A 22,340-nucleotide genomic window follows, 5' to 3' on the forward strand; every position below is an offset into this window, starting at 1 on the left:
TCTTCCAAAAGCCTCTTTCGACAGTCAATTGGAAACATTCTTGTTCATCATTTTACACAAGAGTATGCAATTTAATAAAGCAAGAAAGCATTTAGACCAACGATTTTAATACTACATAGGTTCATACAAGTCTTTCGATTTCTATATTTACCTATGCTGAAACATTCAAGATCTATCCTATAATTCCCTCTTTCAACAGCAAATCACAAGATCAAAATCATCTAATTAATGGCCAGTTAATTAGAAGCAATAAGCTCAAAATAAATCAAACAAACATGAAGAGAATTAATTCAATTACCATAGAAAAGCAAGCATAGTTCGAAATTAGATTTCATCTTTTTTCTAGAATAAAGAAAATTTAGTTCATGCTAAAAATTAAATTCAACATAAACGAATTCACCATCATTTTTCTGAGGAGATTCGAAGGAAAATAAATGCTGAAAATATATCTCGTCTCAGTCCTCCCAGTTCAGCCTCTGTCTTTCAGTTTCAACACCTCTGCCTTTCAGTTTCAGCACTCTCTATTTTCTGTTTCAGCCCTCTGTCTTTCAATTTCAGCACTCTCTCTTTTCTGTTTCAGCCCTCTGTTTTTTTCTTTTTTCAGCCCTTTTCTACTTCAGCGCCTCTTTTCTTTTGTTCTCTCTGTTCAGCGCCTCTTTCTTTCTGTTCAGCCCTTCCACTTTTTTGTTAAGCGCCTCTTTTCTTTCTCTTTTAGCGCCTCCTTTTTTTGTTTTTCTTTTAGCCCTACATTTTTAAAGGCCAGCCCAAAACTTGTTGCAGCCCAAAATGTTTTGCTTCAAAAGCCCCAACGGGTTGCTCCTTTTAGTTCAGCCCCTCTTTTCTTTTGTGTGTGCCTCCTTCTTTTTTTCTTTTTTCCTTGCCAACTTCTAAGGCCATAAAGAAATCTTCCTTTGGTTCCATTTATCCAAGCCCCAATATTCTCTCTAGCTGCTTCACATCTCTTTTATTTGAGTAAATCTTTATTTTCTTCAAATCTAGAATAAAATTTAAATAACAAAAATCAAGTCTAAAATCAACAAAATAAATAAAATTAGACTAAAGTTTAAAGTTGAGAAGTGATAAATTACACTCAATAATGCAAGTCATCAATGTGTGACTGCTGTTGATCTGCATTTGGGTTCTTGATGGCATTTTTTTATCATGACCCACCCACGTAGTTAGGGTTTGTAAAATTTTCTCAAGATTGGTGCATGTTAAATGTGCATTTTGCTATTTATATGTAGAATCGCTTAGGATGTAGTTAATGTACTGCTATGGTTGTTTATATAATGCTTATACCTGAAAGAATCAAGTTTATTTGTCAATGATTACACTTGTTTGTGAACTATGGGTAGTGTGGTCCCTATGAATTTGTTGGGAATCTGGTTTTACATGTGTTTTATGTGGTCCTTTGTCCGTGTGTTGTCTCTCAACAACAAAACCAATTTTATATGAAAACAAAACGGCACTATGTTTGGCTTGTTGTCGTTTCTGCATGTCAGTGTGTAAACAAACTACTTATTTTAATTGCAAATGGTTGACTTCACATTTGACATTGAAATTCATATTGGGGGATGTTTTGTGGAGAACCCAACCCTTGAGTATATGGGTGGGTCTGTACATACATTGACAGAGATTGACCCTAACAAGTTGAGTTTCTTTGAAATTCAAGATTTATGCCATCTAGTTGGTGCTCCTAAAGAACACAGTAGATATAGGTATTTACTTCCTAAAGGTGGTCTAGAGGATGATTTAAGGGCCATAGAAACAGATGCAGATGTGGTGAACATGACTACCCTTTATAGGGCATGACTAGCTAACAAAATCATAATTTATACTGATATAGATGTGGAGCCACTGGCAATTGAGCATCCTAATAGAGGGGGAGTAATAGATGATGGTGTAGGTGGTGATGGGGGGGGGGGGGGGGGAGTGGCAAATGATGGTGTAGGTGGTGATGAAGGGGTGGATGAAATAGATTTGAAGAGCGATTATGATGAAGATGATGAGAATGATGAAGAAGAAGATGTTGAGGATGTTAAGGTTGGTGCAAGAGTTGAAGAACAGAATGTTGAAGGAAATGATGATAATGATTGGCTATATGAAGGCCTAGAGGGGGATGACTTTAGTAATGACATATTTGCTGCTCCAAACTCAACTCCACAAGGTTCTGCTCCAAAATCAAGTGATGCTCCCAATACAGCCTCAGAATCAAGCAATGCAGCCCACACAGCCCCAAAATCAAGCAATGCGCCCCATGCAGACCCTGAGTGGGCTGAGCTAGCTCTTGAGGATGACCTGGTAAGCATGGATGGGTTTAATGATGAGCAAGTACCTGAGCAGGTAGAGTTTAATGCTAAGAGCGACATGAGAAATGTTGTACTGAAGAAGGAGATGAAGTTTCCAAATGCAAAGGTGTTCAGAGCTGTTTTGAGGGAGTATGTAATTAAAAAACCTATTGACATCAAATTCAAGCTTAATGGGAGAACCAAGATATCAGTTCACTACAAAAATGGGTGTGGGTGGAGATATTATGCATCTCAAATAAGTGGAGAGCTAACATTTCAAATTAAGACCTTGACTGATGACTGTACTTGCTCCAAGTCTTTTAAAAATAGCCAAGCAACATCAGCTTATGTTGCTAAAAGGTTCATTGAGGATTTTAGCAAAATTCCAAATTGGGAGGTGAGTGGTGTACACAATCATGTGATGCAAAATTTATCTTTTGACCTAAGTGTAAACCAAGTGTATAGGTCAAAAAGAAAGGCAAAGGATTTGATCAATGAAGATAAGCAACTGCAATACGGTGTCCTTAGGAACTATGCACAAATGATAAACACTATAAACAAGGGGAGTAGGGTTATACTGTAGACAGAAATGGCTGATGAGACTTCCTAACCAAAATTTAAGAGGATATATGTTAGGTTCAATGCTCAGAAGGTAGGATTTTTAAGTGGATGCAGGCCATTTAGATGGTTTTCACATAAAGCACGGATTTGGTGGGCAAATCTTATCTGCCACTACCAAGGATGCAAATGACAACATTTTTCCAGTAACCATGGTTATTGTGGAACAAGAAAATAAGGAGTTTTGGATGTGGTTTTTGGAAATTTTTGCTAATGATATAAGGAGGCCAGAGAAACTTCAGTTGGTCTTCATTTCTGATAGGCAAAAGGTACGCAAGTTTTGTTCAGTTATACTTGAATAGTTTACTTCGTTTACTGAACTAACATGTTTTGTTTGTTTGTTTGTTTGGTTATTTGCAGGGGCTTGTACCTGTAATAGAGACACTATTCCCTACTGTGGAGCATAGATTTTGTGTGAAACACATTTACAACAATTTCAAAGTCGATCACAAGGGATTGGAGCTGAAGGATGCACTGTGGAGTATGGAGGTGTGCTGCTGCCACAACAGTAAGGGAGTTTGAGAGATGCATGTAGTACATAAAAGATTTGGATAATAAGGCATATAAGTATCTTGCAAATATTGCACCTGCATAGCGGACAAGGTCACACTTCACTTCTAGGGCCTTAACAGATTGTTTGGTAAATAACTTGAGTGAGTCTTTTAACTCAATGATATTGAAGTCTAGGGACAAGCCTATCTTGGCAATGTTGGAGTGGATTAGGGTTAGACTTATGACTAAGCTTTACACAAAGAGGGAAGGGATAAAGAAGTATGCTAGAAAGTTGTGTCCAAGCATGCAAGATAAGTTGAAGAAATTGAAGGTTGAAAGCAAGCCATTTAGTGCTACCCCAGCTGGCAGTTTCCTTTATGAGGTAGCCAGTCAGTATGAGAAGCATGTAGTTGATCTTATCAAGAAGACATGTAGCTGTAGGTCTTGAGATTTAAATGGCATTCCATGCAAACATGCCATAACAGCCATTTATACAAACATTAAGACATCAGAAGACTACACCCACCCATGCTACTTCAAAGAAACTTACATGGAGATATACAAGGAGGTACTTCATCCCATGCCTGGCCAGTCAGAATGGGCTGAGACTAGACAGCCTGCTCCCCTAGCACCTCACATATGCAAACCACCAAGAAGGTCACCCAAGCAAAGAAAGATGGCTCCTGATGAGCCTATGAACCCTTACAAAGTAAGTAGGCCAAACAGACCTGTAAGGTATGGGAAATGCAAAAAGGAAGGGCATAACTCAAGAGGGTGCAAGGCTGGCATCACTAGGGAGACACCATGGCAGAGGAGACAGAGGCTTGAAAGAGAAAAAGCTGTAAGTAATTGGGATTTAAATGGCAAAAAAAAAAAAAAAACCTTGTTTTTGAACTTACAAAGGTATTCATGTACTAAAACTGGGTTTTGTTGTAGGCAAGGGGAAGGGTGCCTGCACCTAGTACCAGATTTGGATCTGTACCTCAACCTGCACCCTAGCCACCATCGCAGCAACCTACCCAAACTTACAACGTGAGGTATGCCACTTAACCTGCACCCCAACAGCCTACCCAGACTTACAATATGAGGTCTGCCACTCAGCCTTCATCCTCACAGCAAGGAAATCAAGCTAGGCTATCTCACAAGAGAATATGATGGTTCTCTTCCTCACAACCAGAGTTTCACACACCTAGGGAGACCTAGGATACCCTACAAAGTTCTTCACAGGTAACCTAGTTGAGTTACCTCTTTCCTAGATGGTTGTGTAGACTGAGATATTTTTTAACAAGTGGATCTATTTTTTATTTTGTAGCATTCACATGCAAATAGGAGCGTTGGTGGTGTAAGGACTAGAGCACAACTTGTTGCACAATGGCCGCCAAAAATGAATTCATTGGGTGGAAAGAGTAATGGTAAGAAATGAAGCTAGTGGGTATGCATGCCAGTATTGGGATTAAAGCTAGTGGGAACATGTGGGCTTGCAGTTAGTGTTTTTTGTGAAGACTATTGTTGGCTTTTTGTAATTATCAATTAGTGTAAAAAACAATCATCTTGTTTTGAGCAATTATATGTGTGTGTATATATATATATATATATATATATATATGTTGCTGACCTTGGAATGTGCTTTTTTGTAATTTACTAGAAGTTAAGGTACAATACACTCCAAAATGTTATTATGGTATGAAATTTTGTGGTTTATATGGAAGTTGTGGTATTATTTGGAAGTTATGGTATTATGGTATGGAAGTTGTGGCATTTATTCAATTGAGTTTGTATGGAACATTATTTGTCCAAAACCGTTTGTATGGAACATTATTTGTCCAAACGAGATTATATAGAAGTTTATTTATTGCTGCTACAGATTGTGTCCAAGTAAATTTTTCCAATACAGAGTGTATGGAAGTTGTTATTGTGGAATGATTGTTATGGTATGCGCAAGTAACTGTATGGAACATTATTTGTCCAAACCAAATTATATGGAAGTTTATTTATTGCTACTACAAATTGTGTCCAAGTAGATATTTCTAATACAAAGTATGGAAGTTGTTATTGTGGAATGATTGTTATGATATGCGCAGGTCATTGATAATTGACCAATACTTCTTTCATTATATGCCTAGAGACTAGTGGCATGACCAATACTTCTTTCATTGAATGGTTGTTATGATATGCACAAAATACTCAATAATTGACCAATTCTTCGTTCATTGACACATCAAAACATTACATCAGTAGGTTCTTGCTATTATAATGCAAATTCATTAACACCATTGTCATAACTATCTCTACTAACCAATTAACTACTTTAAGGCAACAACCTAGGTCTCTTCACTCCAGAGAACTCAATTGTGCCAAAACACAACAACAACATAACAATAACAAAAAGGATCCATGACAAAATGCATGCAAACTTCCATATTCTCTGCTTCTCTTAAGCAAACATGGCCTTTTCCTTAGCTATTGCACAGACAGCTCAAGCCTTTCTCTCCCTCTCCTTGGCTTTGGCTTCCTCTTCAAGAGCCTTTTCTACCATTTACCTATCTTCTTCTGCCATTTCCAGAGCTGTCCTTTCCCTCTCATTGGCAAGTTGGAGAGCACTCTGAATCCTAGACATCCCCTCTAGAGACAAATGTGCAATTTCATTCCCACGAGGACAAGTTGGGTTATCAATCCGAACAAAGAAAGGACACTTAGGACCTACCTTATAACGGCTACAACCTAAGAACCTCCTCCCAAAATTGTACAAACTCAAATTTGTTCTTAAAACACAAGTCTACTCATTACACATATGCCCACATGAACCCGAGAAATTACCAATTGATGAAGACATATCAACAAAACAAGATTCCTGGGAAGTACAAATTTAGAGTTTCACACAGTAAGTTGGCACTTGAACAAAATCTGAAACCCTAAATCGAGAACAAACACATATACCTTGATTTTCTTTACCGAATCTACCTTCCCTAACTTCGATGTTGCGAAACAAGTGTTTTCTCCCCCCTCCAAACACTCCAAACCATGAAGAACATGTTGATCTCACCATAGGTCTCTCTCCTGAAAAGTATCTGAGTTTTTGGTGTTTTGATTCGCATTATGTTGTGTTTTGGGGTTAGGAAGTGTTTTTGTAACAGTTGGGCTTGAGGTGGGTTATGTAGATTGACGGAAACATACCACAAGTGGGTTAAGTGATACCTTTCAAACCACGGGTAGGCAAAGTGATTTTCACCCAAACAACAAGTGGGTTATGTGTAATTACCCCTTAAAATTAAAATTAAAGTACAACCCCATTTCATATTTAGGTTGAGTTGCACCGTTGGGTATGAGCTTTTTCTTTTCTTTTCTTTTCTTTTTTTTTTTTTTTTTTTTTTGGAATGCACCACTTTAGTACATTTAAAACCTGATTGACCAATACCCTCTAATTAGGAATCTCATCTATATATATCTCTAAAAACTGAAGCGTAGTATTTATTAAGCCACATCATCCACCTATTTCCAACACTTTCTTTCTCCTTTTTAACTATTTTTCTCCTTATTAATTTCTTATCTATTATTTTCATACCTTACAATTACACTTCTTCCAACATTCCCTTCTCACTTTTACATTTTTATCACCCCACTACTCCATATTTTGCCCATACAAAAAGGTGAATACTCTCTGTCTCTCTCTTTATTTTATATCTCTCTCTATCTTTTTCTTTCTAATTAGGACTCTATATATATATATATATATATATATATATATATATATATATATAAACGTTGAAACATAGCATTTATTGTTATTATGCTTCTGTTGAGCCACATTATCTACCTATTTCTAACCTTTCCTCTCTCCTTTTGAACCACTTTTCTCCTTATTAATTTATTACCTTACAATTACATTTCTTCCAATATTTCATCCTCACTTTTACCTTTTCATCTTAGGACTACTCTATACCTTAATGTTATGATTCCTCCATCCCTTCATCTTCTTTTTATTTTGACTCTTCTTTTCCTCATTTTATTTACAATTCCATTCAATTCAAATTTTTCCCACACAAAAAGGTGAATACTCTCTCTCTCTCTCTCTCTTAGTTTTGATTTTAGTTAATTCTTAGATATTTTGAAAATGATAATTTGAGTTTATATTAAAATACAATCTGCATGGCTTTGTATTTGAATGTGTCTATCAATTATTTAAGTAATATCAATTTTACATTTGTAATGAGATTTGATTATCATGATAATCTTCTTAAGATAATGAAAATTTTGAATAATTAATTTAAAACTTAAAAAATTTTAGCTGTACCAAAAAAATAAAAAATAGGAAAACAGAACACACTATAACAAAAGTTTGAAATAAATTATCTTTAATAAATAGTTCAATAAATATTTTTTAAAATAGTTCAATTTTTAATTAGAACAAATTATCTTTGTTTGTTTTTAGACCCCTTAAAACACAACCAAATTCACTTAGTTAATTAGCCAAGTGATTACTTAATCAAATTATTAAATCTAGGTTAGCACAAATATATCATATCATTGTAAAGTGCGGAAAATAAAGAACATAATAATATGATAACCCAGGAAAAGCAAACCGGTAAAAAACCTGGGGAGAATTTAATCTAGCTATCCTCAAAGTAAACCGAATCCACTATGAAAAAATTGAAGTTTACACAATAGCGACTTAGACCAATTACATACTATTGCTACCTCGAGTAGGAAACTTACTACCACAACCACGTGACAGCTCCAAGTCCATGGACTACTTCTTTCTTGGATTCCCAGTAAGCACAAGCACTCCCGCTTGTATATCATTAAGCTCTTAAATCTGCAACTGAATTGATCACCAAGCTCTTGAGATTGGAAATCTTAAGTGTATGTGAAGGCAAACACCTCTAGATCTCACAAAAAATTCACACACACAGCATAAAGAGCAACCTCTAAACGTGGCTAGAGTTTTCCCTTTTATATTTAAGTCAAAACATAAAACCCTACACGTCAAACCGGGCTTGGGCTGAGTTGGAAAATTCTGCAGAAAAACAATCTGCACGAGTTTCAATCGATCGAGTCTAATTTTCGATCGATCAAGTTAGGCAGATTTACACAGTAAATCCTGTAGAACACTCAATTCCAACTTTACATATAAACACACTTTGAGCAAGTCTAAAACAAGACTAAAACGTTTTGATCATGGTTTGCCAACATTACAAATTGAAGTTCTAATACATTAGTTCCTAATTCCTTAGAACCTAACAATCTTCAATAAATTTAGAAAATAAATTATACATTATACCACATTACAAAATAATTATATATTCAGTGAGTCTACCATTAGTTGCGGACATAAAGTTTGAGGCTTAGCTATCAAACTGTGGTGACAATCTATTTAGATTTACATCACAAAAACCTTTCTTACACAACCCAAGCTTTCGCCTTTAAAAAATTAAAAAAGTTTTAGTACTTGAACCTCAACCTTATTAGTCTAAAAACTTGAACAGTCTCAAATACATTAAAAACCCCCCAAAATTCCACCCAGAACGTGGGTTTTCTTGCTTGTTTTGACTTTTAACGCCAGCTAGTACCTATTTCCCTGTACTTTTGAAATCCTGAATTTTCTCTTATTTTCTCTAATGCCCAAATTTGACTTTTTTATTTATTTATTTCTAATACGATTAGGGATTATTCTAATCAAGGGTTATACGTCATTGATTTTAGTATTTTAGGATTTAATTAATCTTCTTATAAGTAACAGTTATAATAATATTTGTAATAGCTTGACTTTTAAATTCATAATATTGTCTTTGTTTTTCTAGCTAGTATTAGTAAAGGATGAGTGTCGAAATATCAAAAAATGGCTACAAACATTATTTTCCATGATCTCTTCTATATATATCAAACCTTGAGTGAGTTCATATCATTTGCATACTAAACCTAGACACTTCTTGTGAGAGTTTATCAGGGGCGACCTTTAGAACACGCACAGCAAAAATGGCCAGCGGCAACTGCTGCACAGACATATGAGGTCGGAGATAGCTTGGGTTGGGCAGTTCCTTCAAATAGCTCCTATTACTCCAAATGGGCTAGCAATAAGGCCTTTTACGCTGGTGACAAGCTGTGTAAGCATTTCTCAATTCCTTTTGTTAATAATGGATCTTCTCTAATATTTCTATGAAGTTTTAATCAATCATGCAAACTTTTCTTTTCAAACCACTTCAAACAAAATTTAATTAAGTCTGTATAGTTTAACCAGACATCGCAATTTCTTGCATCCTTGGTGGCCTAATTTACAAATGTTAGGATATATGTGTTTCATTTGTTAAAAATATATGTCACTATTTTATATAATTAGCTAATCCTTTGACAAAACGTACTTTACTTGTAATTTGGTAGATCTAGGATGTGTTTAATACTTCAAGAAACTGTGTTTCAAGATCAAGTGTTAAAGCTATGCAAGTCTGTCCAATATACAAGCTGATCTAGGATGTGTTTAATACTTCAAGAAACTGTGTTTCAAGATCAAGTGTTAAAGCTATACAAGTCTGTCCAAAATACAAGCTGAAGAAGTGTTGTTCATTAAATCTCGATAGCTAGCTCGACAGCTAGCTATTTATCGAGACTTGTAGAGCTATTGAAGCTCGTGGCTCGACAGTAGCTTGACAGATAGGGTATCTATCGAGGTTTATGAAAAACAGATTTTCAGTTCTATTTTAACTCCAATCCGTGTTTATGTGTTTGGGCTTTCTTTTCTCACAACCCTAGACATATAAAAGGATTATTTTAGAGGCCATCAAAGAGTTCACAAGTTATACAAGTGTTAAGCAAAGTTTGTTCAAGCAAATTGTGACCGGAGACAGTTTTGCCCTAGTTCATCATTCTTGTGAAGAAGTTGCTGTGTTTGTGCACCATAAGGTTTTGTGACCAAGTATTTTCTTGATCTTCATCGTTGGGATGAACTGAAGAACTTTGCAACCAACAACCTTCTCTAGTTGGTGATTGAAATCACGTACTAGGATTTGCGCAATTGGTTAGTCACGTACTGGGAGCCGTGCATCAAAAGGAGAAATTGTCACTACATAACAAATCCAATTGGGTATTGGGATAATGGTTCAACTGTAAGTTGGTATAAGGTACTGGGATTCATTTACTTGTAACCGCTTATTGTGATAATAGTGGAATTTCGAGAGTGGTGACCTGAAAATCACCCAATAGGGTTTTTGTCATTAGATTTTCCCCATTCGTAAACAAATCACCGTATTATTTATTTTCTGCTGCATATTTAGTTTAATTGGTAATTTGGTTGTGCTACCACTCGTTTACATGTTAATTTGATTAATTATAAAACTTGGCTAATTAATCAATTAATCTATCACAAAGGATCAATTCATTTTTGGCCTATCAACAAAGTCTCTAAAAGTTTTTCAAATTGTTGCAGTGAATATAATTCTAGCTTTTGATTAGAAAAATTGGTCAGAAAAATATCATCCTATTTATTGGATATATATATATATATATATATATATATATATATATATTTGCGGGTTATATTTACTTTGCCTTTATTGTAAAAGAAAGGAAGGTCACCAAAAAAAAAAAAAAAAAGAGATTGATATATGCATCTTATTTACTGTGATGAACAGCATTCAACTGGACTGGGTCGCATACTGTTCGAATGTCACATAATGCAGCTGAATATGATAATTGTTCAAAAGATCCCGCAATAGTCATAGGTAGCCCATTTGTTCTAACACTCAACACCAGTGAACCTCTCTGTTTTTTCTACTGCACAGTCAATGACCATTGTAAACGTGGCCAGAAGTTCTCTATCAATGTTCTAAAGCTAAACTCTACTGTTGCTGCACCTCGGAGTCCTAGCTCTGCTTTATCTTTGACTATTGATGGCTTTGTTGCAGTTCTCTCCACTATGGTGACATTGGTCTTAATTTATATCTATATGTCACCAAATTATAATAGCAGATCTAAATTGATGTACTCCAATTTGTTTTAGTAATAAAATTCATAATAAAAATAATTGATTGCAGATCATGGATTGCGAAATTGTTGTACATATATACGTCCAATTCTAGGCAAATTTGAACAACACTTCTATGCAAATGCCAAATATATCATTATTTTTTGGAATCAATGAAGCCGTTAGTTCAGCTTAATTACTCCTCCCCATAGGTTACCAATTGTCCGAAACAGATGGAACTGTTAAGGAAGGGACCATATCATGTACAATTAAGTTACCTACACCTTTTTCTACCCTTTATTCAAAAAAAAAAGGTTACCTACACCTTTTACCATATGAACCAGCTGGCCTAACCATATGATATTAATACCAAGTCAATTAAAATTTCCTCTCAGAAAATGTGTAAAATTCAATCTTTGTAGTTTCTACAGCATGAAATATAGGGGCGGATGTAAGCAAGTAAATCAAGGAAATGGATTGTGAAAACCACAATTACGCATTCTTTAAAAGGTTGCTGCTGTAGGCATCCAAAAGGCATACAAAAAAAGCTTCCTTGATCAATTGGATGTATGAAGAGAACCGCAATAACAACAACATGTGCTAAGTATGCAACAGCATTCCAAGGACGCCCCAGATAGAAACTTGGTGGTGAAATGCTAGCTAGAAACCTGGGACTTAAAATTCCGTGCTAAAGAGCATAGAGGTTGAACTCTTCAGATCAGTATTGAAATGATTTAAACAATTTAAACTCATTTTACATGGGTTTGGTTGAAATTTTCTATCGGTGACAACAGTCAGATTGTTAATGTTATTTCAACTTATAAGGTGTAGGTACTTAAATAAAACTACCATCATTCATTGTGTTAGGACATATGTGTTTCACATGTTAGGAACATATGTCACTATTTTATATAATTGGCTAATCCTTTAACAAAATATACTTTACTTGTATTTTGGTAGATTTAGGATGTGTTTAATACTTCAAAAAACCTTGTTTCAAGATCAAGTGTTAAAGCCATGTAAGTCTGTTCAAGATTCAAGCTAAGAAAGTGCTTGTCATTAAAACTCGACAGCTAGCATCTATCGAGCTTTAAGAGTTGTTCAAGCCTCATGGCTCGACAGCAACTCGACAGATGGCTATCTATCAAGGTTTAAGAAAAACAGATTTTTCTGTTCTGTTTTCTTCCAATCCGTAATTATGTGTTTGAGTTTTCTTTTCTCTCAACCCTAAACATATAAAAGGATTATTTTAAGGGCCGTCAAAGGTGACACAAGTTGCATAAGTGTTGAGCAAAGTTTGTTCATGCAAATTATGACCGAAGACAGAATTTGCCCTAGTTCATCTCTTTTGTGAAGAAGCTGCTGTGTTTGTGCACCGTAGGATTTTGTAACCAAGCATCTTCTTAATCTTCATCGTCTGGATGAACTGAAGAACTTTACAGCTAACAACCTTCTCTAGTTGGTGATTGAAGTCGCGTACTGGGATCCGCGCAATTGGTTAGTCACATACTAGGAGCCGTGCATTAGAAGGAGAGATTGTCACTACAAAACAAGTCCAATTGAGTATTGGGGTAAGGGTTCAACTGTTAGTTGGTAGAAGGTACTGGAATTCATTTACTTGTAATCACTTGTTTTGATAATAGTGAATTGCAGTGTAGGTTTTCCCCATTCGAAAACAAATCACCGTGTCAATTTATTTTCCGCTGCACTTAGTATAATTGGTGATTTGTTTGTGCTACCATGCGCTTTGCATATATAATTTGATTAATTAATAAACTTGGGTAATTAATCACAATGGATCAATACGTTTTTGGCCTATCACATTGTACCCAATTGAGCTGAGCATAAAAATGAATATTGTTAGGTTAATAGTTTGTAAGTTGACAAACCATGTAAAAAGTTAAGTCTAGAACATATTTTGAAGTCTATTTGATGTCTAAGACTTATGCCCAGAGCAGATCAAGAAGAAGGAAGTTCCTGGAATCTCAGACACAGCTTAATACATGTAGATCAATTGAGACAAGCTCAATACATATCTCAATACATGTCTATCAATTGAATTCATGGATCCAAATTCGATTTTTGGCTTCAAGTCATCAGTGGCGGCTCCAAGAATTTTGTCCAAGATGTTCCTTAAGAAGCATAAATTACACAATCTTATTTCCTTTTAGCCTTTAGATAATTAGGCTTGATACAATGTTATTAACTGTGCCGGTAAACAAACCGAAAAAGTAATCCACCCTATTCCACTTTGAAAAAATTTCGGATCATTCCGCTCTATTTCGGGTGTTTCAGGACGTTTTGGTAAATACCGGTCAAAATTTAAGATTTGGCCAGCATGTAGTTTGTGCTTTAAAAAAAAAAAAATTGTTCTTAAAACCAAAACAAATTTGCATTCCGTACATCGAAAAACCTCAAAAGGAAAAAAAAAAATTGAAAAGAAATGAAATGAACAAAGACCTATACAGCTAAAAAAAATCGTATTGAGAAATTTGAAACCCAAACTTGAGAAGAGATACTGCCGCACTGGTACTAGTAAAAGACACAGAAGTTACGAATAAGGAGAAAGGCAAAACGTAGATGTAAAAGTGTAATGAAGATGTAATAAAATTTAAAACATAGATGTAAAAGTGTCTGGAAACCGCTTATTTTACTAAAACTGAAGAAAAAAAAATTGCTAAAAATACTATAGATAAAGGTAAAATTAGCTAAAATAATACAGTGAGGTCTATGAATAGTACTAAAAAGTGTAGTATAGCCCATGAATAGTAGCAAAAATAAGTTGAATAGTAAAATAAGCTGGCTTAAAATAATTTATCCAAACACACACGAAGCATGCGTTTGGATTTAAATGAAAAATTAAAATTATTTTACTATTCAGCTTATTTTTGTTATTATTTATGGGCCACATTGCACTTTTTGGTACTATTCATTAGCCCCACTATACTATTTCAACTAATTTTTTTTCCTTTATCTACAATACTTTCAGTAATAAGTTTTCAATTTCATTAAAATAAGCAATATCCAAACAAACCTGTGTAGAAATTAAAGAGACAGAAGACGTGTGTGGTTAAGAATAAACAAGAAAAAAAAAATTAAAAATGAGAAGTAATATATGTCTAGTGAGGAAAAACAATAATAATAAATAATAAAAGGTTGGAAATTGTGTTGTATTGGGCAGTGTGTTTAGTCAAGGAATCAAGCCACTGCGCAGCCTTTAGTAGTTTTATTATATTTTTTTTTTTTTTTTGAGTTTTTCCTTTTTACTTGAAAAACCCCAATATATTGTTAAGTTGATCAAATAATGGACCAAAATTTAATTTTATTGGCATAAAAAAAATTCAGGGTGGTCCCAAAAAAATTTTAATGGTAAATAAATATAAAATTTTATATTATTATATATAAATTTTTTTTTTTTCAGGTCAAACCACCCTGGCCATAAGGTGGCGCCGCCACTGCAAGTCATCCAATCTATTGTAATGTGTGTCCTACTTGCTAGAATATATAAGGACGACTAAATAAGGTTTCGAGAGTTGGGTTTATGTACGCCTCGGGTTTGATAACCAAGTTCTCTCTCACCGCTAACCAAAGAAAATCTAAAGATCGATGATCAAGCTAAAGTTGTTGCACACTCACAACTCAGACTTCCTGCTATGGAAACCTTAAAGGCGGTTCTTGAAGTCATAGAAGAAGCGTTTGTCTAATCAAAGTTTGTTGTAGAAGAGTTCAAGAATTTGGAACTATATATATAGTCGTGTTAGTAAGTATCTATTGGAAATAGCTATAGATTTAGGATTGTTTCTTTTATATAAACTTTGATTTTATTCAGTGAATCTATTTCCTTAAGAGTTGGTGGCATACCCCTGGAAAATTTTTCCCTTTAGGGTTTTCCTTTTGTAACTATATTGCTATCTTCTTTACTTTCCAAATTGTGTTTGTTTCACAATATTGGTTTGAATTAACCAAAATTGAATTGGAAAGAATAACTGGTTAATTAAAAATTCAACAATAGTTACATATTTACAATCAAGGTCTAAATTTCCTAACAATTGGTGTCAAAGCAGGTTAATTCTAATTTGGATTTCTCTACCTTGAGTTGATCCTTGACCCCATTGTCATGGATGAAACCAAGTGTCTTAATGTACATGACCATGTTGAATCGAGCATAGATGATGACCTTTAAGAATCCTATAATAAGTTGTACAAGAGTGTAATAAATATTTTAAAAGCTCCAAAATATTGAAGGCTAAACTTGAGGAATCCAACAAGTTAGTTAACAAGTATAAGAAAATTGTTGAAAAGACCTAGAAGTTGATCCTGAAGAGACTAACAAGTTGGTATATGATATTTAAGGTTGAAAATCAATTCTTTAAAGTTAAGGTTAAGGGCTTGAAAGAAGAACTAGCTGAGTTTAAAGCCAAATTAGAAAACGTATCTAATGCCAAGCCTATTGTAGACCCAGACACTAATTCTATACTCGCCAAGCTTATTTTCGTCCATTTAAAAGGAATCATAATTTTCCTTTTTTATGAAAAAGGAATCATAATTAAAGAAGAGAAAAATGCTTATTTTGCTACGATAGACAAGATTAAAACATATGTGAATGAATCTTAAGTTGTAAAACTTTTGATTTTGTACCCACATGTCATCACTGTGGTTGTTGTTAGTCTTATTAGACCAAATTGTTCTAAACTTAGGTCTTAGTCTGCTATCATGTCTAAACCAGCCTAGCAACTCTAAGACTACTCATGGTTTTCAAAATTGCAGTGTTTAATGACACATTTGTTCAAATTGTTTCAAGCTATATCCTCATAAGTGTAAAATCTATCACAAGATCATATATACATTTACTTATTAAAAATTTTGAGCTTTTGAACTCAATTTTAGGGAAATGAAAATTCCTCTAGGTCATTCTATAGATGTTCTAGGACCCATACCTCTTCATCTTCATATTCAAAGAATCATACCGTGTGGGTGAGGAAGGATCCCAGATCTAAGTGTCCTGTGGTATGTCCTCTGCTCAAGTTCTTTTTTATTTCTTTATTTTTTTCTTTTCATTTTCATAGTGTGTGCTTTTTTTTTGGATCAAGAAAATATAACCGAGTATATATATATATATATATGAAAATCCAAAAAATAGTGTGTATGTGTGAAACTTTGGTTGGCCATAAAACACTATTTTTGTGTACGTGTACTACTTTTTTTTTTTAATATAACTTTTTAAAATCCCTTTTTCTTTTACTAAATACAACTTTTTAAATAACCCATTCTTGAAAACTAAATAATAAGTTGGTATATATATATATATATATATATATATATGAAAATCTAAAAAATAGTGTGTATGTGTGAAACTTTGGTTGGCCATAAAACACTATTTTTGTGTCCGTGTACTACCTTTTTTTTTTTTTAATATAAATTTTTAAAATCCCTTTTTCTTTTACTAAATACAACTTTTTAAATAACCCATTCTTGAAAGCTAAATAATAAGTTATACCAAACAGACGTAGATCCTCTTCTTCTTCAATCATAAACGCACTTGAGCCTTTTGCCACAACAATGGTAAGTGTGGACCAGGTAAGTAGTGTTGTTTTAGTGGAGTCTTTTATCCTTTTGTCTCGATAAATAAGTCAATGGATAAGGACACAATTTTTTTATCTCATAATCTTAGGCTACAATACATATTTTGAGTTCATAAACTCTAGATATTCAATAGACTTGCTCACTGTTTAACTTGTGATTCAATTTAAGAGAGACTATAGTTTACATATGTAACATGTAAGGGCAGAGCCCGGGGGTGAACAGGGGTGATTCCCACCTTGTCCTACCATAATTTCTAAAACCATTTGTTTAATCAATTTTCCATTATCCATATTAAAATTTCATTTTTTTTTATTTTTTATGGATTTCCTTTATATATATTTTTTAGATATAATATAACTAAATAATTAATAGACTATTTCCTTTAAGTATAAAACTTCCTTTAAAAAAGAAAAGGAAAATCATTCTTATTTTATCAATGTCTTTTTAAGATTCAATTCTATAGAAGAAAAACGAAGATTAAAAAAAAATTAAAAAAAGAGACAAAAAATATTTTTTACATTTCCAAAAGTGATAAAAATCCTAAAAATAGCTCAAAAACTTAATACAATAATAATTTATTGTCTTCTTGAAAATATGTGTAACACCCCGACCCAATTTTTATAATTAGACTATGTGTTTAAGTGGTTAGGTATTATTAATATTTTAAGCCACTTACTTACAAAGTATTTAATAAACATATTATTTTATAATGTCATTGAATAAGAATTGTAAAAATTATAAATAATTGAAATGGCTATTTGTATTATAAATATATACTTAGTATGTGCAAAACTATATTAAGTGGTTAAGTTATGAAATATATATATATAGGTATATGCAAAGTTATATTATTTTTGTAAAAAAGTGTGAGTGTGAATGCAATAAATTATTTTGGTAGAAAAGTAAGTGTGAATGCAAGAAAGTTGAAAGATGGGTTATCCTCCCTTTCCTTAGCAATATACGTATGGCACACAAGATATTTTGCTCGACTTCTTGACTACACCAAGAGGTTCATCTCTTATTCTCCTTTCCCTATTCCTTTTCTTTGTCTTATTGCTTTGTTCTTTCCTTGTACTTACACGGCAACACTTCATTTTCTTCTTTGACTTTCTCAAAGAAATAAGACTTAAGAAACTCTTTTGCTCCCATTTCCCACGGATCCATGCAAATCAGAAATTTGCACCTCACTTTACACTCTTTTCTCTTAAGGAAAGTGCTAGGAAGCTCCCTTGAGTCTTCCCTCAAGTCCACCGGTTCACACACCAAAAGAAAGCTCATTTCTTCTTCATATTCTCTAAAAGGAACCAGAAAACTCTCTCAAGCTCTCTACCATTCTTTCATGAGTGGTTCTATGTCTATTTTTCCCCACAAGAACCATAAACTTGGTAAGGATTCTAGCTACTCTCCTCTTAGAATCCATGTTTTCCTTTAAATAATTTTAGTAATGGTATTTGTAAGTCTATATATATATATATATATATATATATATTTATATATGCTGTTTTAAGAAGCTTTGAAGTTGTGTGGGTGATTTGTTGAAGGTAGGTTAGGGTTTTTACTAATTAATGATTTTATAGGATTAAGGAAGTAAGAAAAAGTTAGGATGAGTATTTTGATGCTGCTGCTGGGATTTTTGGTTGTGTGTATTTTGCTCTAAAGGGTTAAATGACTGTATGAAAGTGTTTTATAACATGTCTAATGAGTGTATAAAAATACCCAAATGAAATTAAGGCCTATTGCTATTTGTTGATAATTTTGTAAGAATATGTACTGAAGCTGTCACTGTGACAGATTCTGTGTTCATGCATGTTAAATTATGTATTAAATTGTATATAGTGAATTTGGATGCTAGGGATAATTCCTATGAAAACTAAGACACTTGTGGTTGTTATTGAATTGGTCTCACAGCATTCGGATCAATACAAAAATAATGGTTTAATTTCCAAGTTGCATGAATTTTTGACAGGACAGATTTGAGTATGCTGTCTTGCGTGATTTTTAGTAAATCATGGGCTTATGCTGTGACTCCGAAATTTTTATGGTTTATAATGAACATACAGGGGAGTAGTTATATAAAATTTCATGACAATTGGATGTGTTTGGACAGCCCGTTTGTATTTTACAAATGGGGCATATGCTGCTGGAATAGAACAGTGAACAGTAAGGGACATGCCTAACTTTGAGGATTTAATTCCAAAGTTAGGGTGAATGTTTTGAGCTATAATTTAATATGCTCATCCTTTGATATGTTCGAATCATATATAAATTGTATGAATTGGTTTCTCTATGATTTAGTACATTATATTGTCTGATGAATGTATTTTTGTTTGTGGGAACCTCGTTGAGGTGGGATTAGGATTTCCTTGATTCTAAGAGATAGGCTTTGAGATGAATGTGTAAGTCTATGACAAGGAAATTATAGATAGTAATAAGTTTTGATTTATAGTTTAGGTGTTACCAGTATCCAAGTCTAAGCTCCTTCAACTTTAGGCTCTCGGTTCCTCTGCTTTCAGGTAAGGGATAAGTTATATGAGCATTTGGTAAGTCATGAGGTTATTTTAAAGTATATTATGCATTAAAATGTTTTTGATTAGAGATATGGCATGTAATCATTATTCTGACAAAGATATGTTCGTGAGCTTTCGAAAAACTTATGTATATGATTTAAGCATATTGATGCTATTATCGATTCCACGAACATGATGTTTAAAGAAAAGAATGGAAATGCTATTATCATGAAATGTCATACAAAACAAGAAATTTCAGTATGATGTAAAGTATGAAATGTTTTCGGGTTATGTCTTCTGGTGATCTGAACTCTGCTAGTATGGGTTAATTATTAGCTTTCCATGGAAAACGTTATATGATTGGCCATTAAGTGGGACTGGCTCTGCTGTACCCGCCCCTTGTTGGTTACGGCCAACTTGTGGGGGAAGCCAACCTATCCCCATGGTTGGAAGATATGTATTATGATGTAATCCCGGGAATATCTGGCATTGTGGGGAATGCTGGATGCCTAGCACCGTGGTGCTAGAAGCCTCCCAAATAAGTACAGACTTATCAGATACAGACTAACCAATAAGTTATTTATGAACAGCTATGTTATGTTATTAATCATGAGAGAATTATTTTGTTAAAATGCATTGTGAAAAGCAAAAGCTCTCATGGCAAGAAGAAGTTTCTGATGAAAAGAAAAGTTGTTCATCAAAGATAAAAGTTTCTAAAGTTCTGTTGTGCTATAAAGATAAAGTTTCTGATGAAAGTACAAGTTATGTTTAAAAGTTATCAGATACCTATTCTGTATGAAATGTTAAGTTTTATGACTATAGAAGTTATAATATTTTTCGAGAAAATGTTTATAAAGAAAGATTTTCTTATTGGGTCAAGATGGTTCTAGTTTAATACAAAGTTGCCGATTTTCTGATTTAAATTAAAATAATTATTTTGTAATGAGAATACATATACGACGACTTTGTAGAAAATGAAAGAAGTTTAATCTAAAAGGTTTTAGTAATATTATCCCGATAAGAAAAAGGAGAACAATTATTTTCTATGGAGAGCGTATAAGCTATTATGAATAGTATAAAATACTATGCATGAAAAGATGTTCTCCTATTCGAATATTCATAGAATGAAATGATCTGATTTACATGCATCTTTATTGAATTCTCATATATCTTACCTTTACTGAGTTGTGTAGCTCACCCCTTCCACTCTTTCAATTAGCAGGTTTTATTTTGGAGTAAAGGGAGCCTTAGTCGAGTTTTGGAAGGAGCTGGTTTTAGTTTTATATGTATAGATCTTAAATTAGCAATTTGATGTGTAGCTTTATAGTATTGTGTATTGTAGGATCTAATGAAAGTGTGTACCTTAAAGTATTAAGAGATGTATTGTGTGAAATTCAGAATTTGAGTAACTGGTGAATTATGTTATTCTTTGAAGTACAATGTAGATGCTCTGAATGTCAAGTGAAAGGTTATATCATTTAAGTAAAGAAAAAAAAATGAAAGGAAAGAGGAAAGATTTTGTAAAAGTTTTCAAAAAGTTAAGTTGGTTCTTGTTAATATCAGGTTTAGGCTTGATATTAGCATGCCGGTCATGGTCACAAATCCGGGTATCAGGTTTGGGGCGTGACAATATGTGTCTAAGTAATAAAATGTAAAAAATAATTACATAATAAACTCCATAATTTAATAATATTTTTAACTTAAATTCTAAATTTTCAAGTGCATATATCTTTTTTGTATAGTTTTTAAAATGTTATAATTTGATCGGGTCAATTTATCAATATATCAATACTAGAAATTTGTCAAGCTACTAAAAATCATCATGTGAATCATATGTGGAATTTTGACTTCAAAAAGAATTTCCCAAAGTGGATTATTTATGTGTAAAAAATCTTAACAAATATATACATCATTTGTGGTTCTTCTTACTTTAAAATATCATTAAGTATTCATATGAGTGGTTTTATTTAGAGCAATCGCACTAGTGATTGCAAAATAAAAAAATAAAAAAAAAAGTAGTAAGTTTTACATATTTTTGTTCAAAAATTATTCACATCAGTCTCTCTATATTACTGTTCATATACATTTTTGTTACAGTAACTGTGTATAATTACATGGTTATTTTAGCTTTGTATTTTTTTTTTTTTAATAATTTTTTCTATCACCTCTTGAATCAGATTCTCTCTTCACTTCTCCTATTCTGCTTCTCTCTCCTTCCCTATGCTTCTTCCCTAACTATTCCTTTGTCAAGCCCATCCTAAATCTAAATCACAAACTCATCAAACCCACATACAAATCCATAAAGAAATCATCAAACCCATTTTGCACAAAGAGAGAGAGAGAGAGAGAGAGAGAGAGGCCAAATAGATTTTAGATCTAAGGGAGAAGAGAGAGAAACTAAATGAAAATAATAATAAAAAAATGATTATTTAAATAAAATAGTGTATATGATAGATAATCTTATATGTGTGTTTTTGAAAAGTGATTGTTTAAAATAAATAAATAAAAGTTTTTATACTAAAATAGATAGAAAAATTTACACAAGTTGATGTGAATGCTCTTAGATTGGTCTCAAGCATTCATGTGCACACGTACGCATCTATGTATCACTTCTAAGCCCCCCCCCCCCCCCCAAAAAAAAAATTAATCCTACTTCCGCCATCAGATCGAATAAATGGTATTGTCATTAGGGACTTCTAGTTAGTTTATATGATGCTATGGTCAACCCTCTCTCTCTCTCTCTCTCTCTCTCTCTCTCTCTCTCTCTCTCTCTCTCTCTCTCTCTCTCTCTCTTAAATTCTTAGATGGATTTATTACAACGTCATTTTCCCTTTTTTTGTTTAATCATGCTGAGTTAAAACAAAACTAAGGTTAGGTACGATAAATTCAGTGTTAATA

General features: G+C 33.4%; 1 long non-coding RNA gene across 1 annotated transcript; it reads left to right on the top strand.

Annotated features, from left to right (window-relative positions):
* The first annotated feature begins 17,922 nt into the window (after positions 1–17,922).
* On the top strand, positions 17,923–20,867 carry LOC126715426 (uncharacterized). The gene is made up of 2 exons (XR_007651861.1): positions 17,923–18,320; positions 19,387–20,867. It is a non-coding gene; the product is annotated as an uncharacterized LOC126715426 (long non-coding RNA).
* Positions 20,868–22,340: the final 1,473 nt, after the last annotated feature.

This window comes from Quercus robur, chromosome 2 (assembly GCF_932294415.1).
Source record: "Quercus robur chromosome 2, dhQueRobu3.1, whole genome shotgun sequence".
NCBI classification, from domain to species: Eukaryota; Viridiplantae; Streptophyta; class Magnoliopsida; order Fagales; family Fagaceae; genus Quercus; species Quercus robur.